The sequence below is a fragment of the Galeopterus variegatus genome, unplaced genomic scaffold, assembly GCF_000696425.1.
Source record: "Galeopterus variegatus unplaced genomic scaffold, G_variegatus-3.0.2 Scaffold161, whole genome shotgun sequence".
Classification (NCBI taxonomy): Eukaryota; Metazoa; Chordata; class Mammalia; order Dermoptera; family Cynocephalidae; genus Galeopterus; species Galeopterus variegatus.
Window position 1 is genome coordinate 6255 of NW_007726272.1, and position 6812 is coordinate 13066.

General features: G+C 41.1%; 1 long non-coding RNA gene across 1 annotated transcript; it reads left to right on the forward strand.

The window, feature by feature from the left end:
- Nucleotides 1-3601: 3601 nt before the first annotated feature.
- Nucleotides 3602-6182, forward strand: LOC103609340. The gene is made up of 2 exons (XR_552125.1): nt 3602-3764; nt 5628-6182. It is a non-coding gene; the product is annotated as an uncharacterized LOC103609340 (long non-coding RNA).
- The last annotated feature ends 630 nt before the right edge of the window (nt 6183-6812 follow it).

Consider the following 6812-nt stretch of genomic DNA (forward strand, 5'->3'; position numbering starts at 1 on the left):
CTGGCTAAACTATTTTTTTTCTTTCATTCTAGGAAATCACCAAGTGATCGGCTAAACTACTTTAAAAGAATATTTCAGAAATAGTGCCATTTTACTTTAGTCTCAAGGATTTTTAAACTTTTTACTTTGGAAAATGTCAAACATACATAGTGGAGAGAATAGTACAAAGACGCCCCTGCACCCACCACCCACTTGAACAGTCACCAGCATTCTGCCCTCTTATTCCCGCTTCCCCACCCCCCTTTTGTTATCTGCTGGAGTATTTTAAAGCAAATCCCAGACATCATATCCTTTCCCATGTAAACACTTCAGTACAGCACCAACTTTTAAGCAGAAGATAAAAATATTTAGAACTGACAGTATTGAAGAGATGAAAGAGATTAGTATCAGTGCTCACTCTTTGGGGACATTTCAACCTCCGTTCCCCCAATATACTTTGAAAAATGTAGGTTTAAAATAAAACTGAAAATGGTAAGCAATAGCGAAACTAAAAAAATTTCAGTTATGTATTTGCAACCTGGGTGGAATTTTTCTGACACCTAGTTCCAAATACATGGTTTATGTGATCAGGTGTCTTCTTAGTTTTAAGTCCCAGTAGTTCTCAACCAGGGTGATTGTGGCACTCAGGGACATTTAACAATATCTGGAAACATTCTTAGTTGTCACAGGTGGAGGGTTGGGGTGGGGTGAGGCATAGTAGGAGAGGCCACAGACACTGCTAACATCCTACATTGCACAGGACAGCCCCCCACAATGAAGAATTGTCTGGTCCCAAATTCTGAGACTGTGAAACCCTCATTTAGGACATTGGGAGATGATGGTTTGATATTTACCACAGGATTCTCTGTGGTTCCCCTTTAATTTGTCAGGAACTATTCAGTGAACATTAATCAGTGGGGGTAGATACCAACAGATTGACCTGGTGTTGATATTTGCAAGTATTACATTGAGGGTAAACCCTTTCTATCCAGAGAATTCCAATTGAAGTAACTTTAAGAGGGTACTTGAAGAAATTCGTGGAAAAATAGAATGAAAAGGTAATAGGAATCTTTCTGTGAGCTTTTTGAAGTATCCTCGTATTTAAACCATTATTCTATCTGTTGCATTAACAAGAATTAATTCAGACGTTTGTGTAACAAACTACGTATGAGGTTTAGAGTCTGCTTACAAGGAAGTCAGACTCCCTCAGAGGCAAGCGGATGTGAAAGCTTTTTATTTCTGGAGAGCTTCCAGAAACAAAACAAGGCCGAGACTGTTCTAGTGGCAGCTTACGCGTGTGTATAGACAGGGAAGAAACAGAACCTGTAGCTGCAGGAGGGGAGAAAAGCGAAGGCTGAGAAACCCTCATTTAGGACATTGGGAGATGATGTTTTGATATTTATCACAGGATTCTCTGGTTCTTCTTTAACTTGTCGGAAACTATTCGGTGAACATTAATCAGTGGGAGTAGATATCAACAAATTGACCTGGTGTTGATATTTGCAAGTATTACATTGAGGGTAAACCCTTTCTATCCAGAGAATTCCAATTGAAGTAACTTTACGAGGGGACTTAAAGAAATTTGTGGAAAAATAGAATGAAAAGTTAATAGGAATCTTTCCATGAAATTTTTGAAGTATCCTTGTATTTAAACCATTATTCTATCTGTTGCATTAACAAGAATTAATTCAGACGTTTGTGTAACAAACTACGTATGAGGTTTAGAGTCTGCTTACAAGGAAGTCAGACTCCCTCAGAGGCAAGCGGATGTGAAAGCTTTTTATTTCTGGAGAGCTTCCAGAAACAAAACAAGGCCGAGACTGTTCTAGTGGCAGCTTACGCGTGTGTATAGACAGGGAAGAAACAGAACCTGTAGCTGCAGGAGGGGAGAAAAGCGAGGAGGAGAGAAATGCCCTTTTCCTGGAGACTGTTCGGGAAAACCGTATGCTTATGGTACACTAGACGACAGAGACCCACGAAGATAACTCACATGGGTCCTTGGTGTTGAAGACCCTAGGGTCAAGTGGGATATGGACATGTCTGCAACTAATTGTGTGACAAGGTCTCGAATTACGGGTGCTTTAACTGGGGTCCAGGAGCATTGGTGTCTTATGTGATTTTGTGCCTTGCTTCTTTCCAGATTGCTCATTTAGAAAGTGGATGTGCGGGATAACATGTCCAGTGCGTCCGAGGAGAGAAGGAAAAGGCAGCAGGACATTAAGGAAGGACTGCGGTTTATACAGTAAGAGCTTCAGAGTCACTCCTTGTATTCTCGTTACAGAGTAATTCTCTTTTTATGCGGCGTACGTTTTGCAGAGATTAAGAACTCTTTAGTTATGTTTAATAGGTCCTGTGAATTTGGGTTAGAAATTACATATTTTTATTCCAGCAATATTTTTACTAATGTCCATTTGAGTATTTTTGTGTTCTGGAGTGGACCTTACTGTTGCTGATTTTTAGGGCTAAAATCTTTTATTATCTCCTTAAATGTTAGACTGAGGAACTTGACTTTGTTTTCATAAGAACAGTTCTGATGAATGGAAAGTGATTGAAAACGGACATCTGTTGGCACGGAGGGCTTTTGCTATCAGATATTTCTGTTAAGAACCTAGATTTCAGCACAGCAGTGATGAGCCAGCGTGGTTTGGGTGGACATGTCCAGGCAGAAGGGCCTCTTTGTTCCTTCCTGGGAAGGAGATATTCTCCTCTGCACTGCAGTAAATCAGATCAAATAGTATTAGTGGTTCTCTACTATTTTTAACCTTTTTTTTGGTGGCTGGCCAGTACAAGGATCTGAACCCTTGACTTTGGTGTTTTCAGCACCATGCTCTAACCAACTGTGCTAACCGGCCAGCCCTATTATTTCAGTAATTCTTTCCCAGGATGTTTGGAAAATCCTACCCAAGCACTTGAAGTTTGCCTCTCCTGCAGCACTACAGCTCCACATAACAGAGCCCCCTCTCTGTGGGTCTGTCCCCCACGGGGTGCTCAATTCCCGTGCACCAAACGTAGCAGCTGCTAGTCCCTCTGGAGGTGACGCGCACTGGCCTTTCACATCCTCTCTGCCTTTCCTCAGGGCCTTAATTCCTCCCAGAATCCTTGTTTGAACCTGCTTCTTGTCCTCTGGACAACATCCTTGTTTGCACATCAGCTCCTATGCCTCCTTGCTGGAGACTTCCTGGACTCCAGAAAGGATTCAGTGCCCCTCCTGTCCGCTTCCTCTGGTGTGGCTTTCCTGCCCACTCTGAAATCCTTTCCTTGCTCTAATTTCTTTCTTTCTTTCTTTCTTCTCCTCTCCCCTCCCCCATTTCTTTCTTCTTTTTGGGGGCAGTTGGCCAGTATGGGGATCTGAATCAGCTGGCTTGTACAGGGATCTGAACCCTTGACCTTGGTGTTATCAACACGATGCTCTCCCACGTGAACTCACTGGCCAGCCCCTGCTTGCTCCTATTTCTGACTTTGAGTTCTGTGTCTTTGTCTGGCTCCCCCACCAGATGGTACTCCCTGAGAATGAGTCTAGGTCTTAGATCAGGTGGCACTAGTCCTCCTGGTGCCTGAGAGAATGAGAGGACACTCAGACAACTCCACTGATGGGCCCCCTGTCTTTGCACATACTTACCAGGGGGACTTCCACTGCTGGATGTGTGGGAAGAACTTAACAGTGAGAAGCAGTGGCAGGGCCACATCTCTTCCGAGAAGCACAAAAAGAAGGTTTTCCACACAGAAGATGACCAGTACTGCTGGCAGCACCACTTTCCAACAGGATATTTTAGTATCTGTGATAGGTACGGAGGTTCTTAAATTTTTCACGTGAAAATTGCTGATCTCACATGACTTTCATGAACATGATATCAGTAGATGGAGTGTATGAGAGAGAAAGTCTCCTGATATTGCTGTGTCCTGACAGACCCTAAGAGGTTTTGGGCTCAGAGTTTATAGTTGCTCATTGAACATTTTCTTCCCTCTTCTGGAGTTACCGTGGTCCCCCCTCATCTGCAGTTTTTCTTTCTGCGGTTTCAGTAAGATATTTTGAGAGAAAGAGAGAGAGACCACATTTACATAACTTTCACTACAGTATATTATAATTGCTCTATTTTATTATAGTTATTGCTGTTAATCTCTTACTGTGTTTAATTTATAAGTTAAACTTTATCATAGGTACATATGTATAGGAAAACAGTATATATAGGGTTGGGTACTTCTGAGGTTTCAGGCATCCCCTAGGGGTCTTGGAATGTATCCCCTGAGGATAAGGGGGTCTATTGTATATGAAGAGATTTAATAGTCTTCCGATACTGGTTTGAAGTATCTTAAGATAATTGAATAGAGATACATGTTCATTCAAATTCGCCCAAACGATCTCCAAGTTCACAGCTGTGATTGTCTAATACTTCACTACAACCTCAAAGTGATGTTCATTAGATCTGAAAAAGCTTTTATGTTTTATTTCAAGGGAAAATTGTAAGAAAATAATCTAAGTGATTCATTTTCAGAAATGACTTATCTGAGGGTGTTTTAACTGATTCAGGCCCAGCCCAAAAGTTGTTTGACCAGTCCAGCCCATTCCCAGAGGGTCTCTGAACAGACAGAGCTCTCCTTGAGATGGTAATTAGTTACTAGCTTCATTGTTTTCTTAATTCCCTGGTGTTTCTCCTTTCACAGAGTTTTAGAGGGCCTTTATTGTGGGCTTGTCCTGAGCCCTCAGACAAAGAAATTTCTTACAAAGGGGTAATAAATCAGGGTAATCTTAGGCATCATCCAGGAAGATTGTGCATCCCATAGTACTCTCAGCCAATGAGGAACTAGGGGGAGGGACTTATGCACTAGGGAATATGTTGCTTGCTACAGCCCTTTTCCATGTGCCTACCCTTCAGACACCCGAACCTTATAAGGCCATAATTAAAGTCTTGTTTCACTGTACCTCGTGTCTCCATGTCCATCCTTTGGCATTGAACGGGTGAGGGCATTTCTCACAGTAAATCTAAAACTTAGGTCAAAGGCAAATGTTAGCATAGCAGTAGCACTCCTTTAAGTTTTCTTAGGACATTTTTTAGTGAAAAACTAGATAATTTTGAATTGCTCCTCATTTGTTAAATTGTTGTTTATATTTAATTTCCCCGTTTAGATCCGTACTTATTTGAATATAGGTTACTAAAAATGATTTTCTTAGCTCATTTTAACCCAGATAACCATTGAAGACATTTTTTACTTAATACCACCTCTGATTTCTTTCCACTGCATCAAGAATGACTATAGTCGTTTTCCCCCCTTAATCCGTACTTTTCATTGAATACATTTAATTAGTTTAAAGTACTCATTTCTCTAGTGTAGATGGCATGGCTGTAAAATACCTGTTTTTCTAAGCTTAAGATTTCTAACTGAGGGGCCGAGCCCGTGGCGCACTCGGGAGAGTGCGGTGCTGGGAGCGCAGCAGCGCTCCCGCCGCGGGTTCAGATCCTATATAGGGATGGCTGGTGTGCTCACTGGCTGAGTGCAGTGCGGCCGGTCTCAAAAAAAAAAAAAAAAAAGATTTCTAACTGAAAGTTGTATGCAAATCATAAAGCTAGTGAAGTACACATTTTTAAGAGTCGTGACATGATTCTTATAAACTACTTGTAGGCACTTACCATGCTGTCTTGTCCTAACAGGTATATGGATGGTACCTGCACAGAAGGAAGCAGCTGTAAATTTGCCCATGGAAATGCTGAACTTCATGAATGGGAAGAAAGAAGAGATGTTCTAAAGATGAAGCTCAACAAAGCACGAAAAGATCACTTAATTGCCCCAAATGATAATGACTTTGGAAAATATAGTTTTTTGTTTAAAGATTTAAACTAATATGTTGGCTTTTATGTACGTTACCTAATCAGAGCACTGACCAGAAAAATTGAAGGTGTTCTAAGGCACGTAGCAGAGGAGCTGCAGATTTTCTGCTTGTATTGGCGTCTATCGTTCCTCCTGAGCAGCAACCCACAGTAGGTAGGAAAATGGGCTGTTTCACAGTTCTGGCCACGCTCTCACAGAACCATTGGCTCCAATGGTGAAGTGACTGCTACCCGGTTGCCATCTGTTGAACAGACTTTTGGATGGATGAAGTGTGTTGGAAAAGAGGATAAGGTTATGTCTAGGATGACTCATTGAGTTGGTTCCTTCAGATAAGAACCATGATGGTAAGAGAATAAACACTGGTACTGGGATCAGAATACATGATGGATGAAATTCTTTACATGTTTTAGTGGAACAAATTTGTTTAATATAATAAAATTTGCTACTTATCTGTATGTAGGTTGCTAAAAAGGATTTTCTTATAACTCAGATTATATGCCAAATAACCATTTAACACTAGTATATGTTAAATGGGGTATTTTTCTGTATTTGTATGTTTCACTATAATAAGGGAACTGAGGAAAACGTGCATTGAGAATATTTTGAAAAATATCAATTGACTCAAGTTTTATTTCTTGGTCTTTTGCTATTTAAATGATGATTTTGAAAGATTAAACTCGTACTGTTGGTATTGTGTACTGTCTGGACCAATATTGCCTGTGTAGTAGGTTGAATTATGTCCCCCCAAAGTTCCCTGAAACTTGAATTGTGTCCCTCATGTTTTATGTATTAGAAACTTAGCCCCCACTGTGACTGTTAAGAGGGTGGGAAATCCTATTACGGTAATTGAAAGGTGGAGCCTAGAAGAGGCAATTGGATTGTAGGACTGTGCAGTAGTCAATGGACTGAAAATGGCAGTCACGGGCATGGTTCTGAGGGCTTAAAAGGAGAGTCTCTCTCTCTCTCTCTCTCTCTCTCTCTCTCTCTCTGCTCTCTGCTTCCACTGT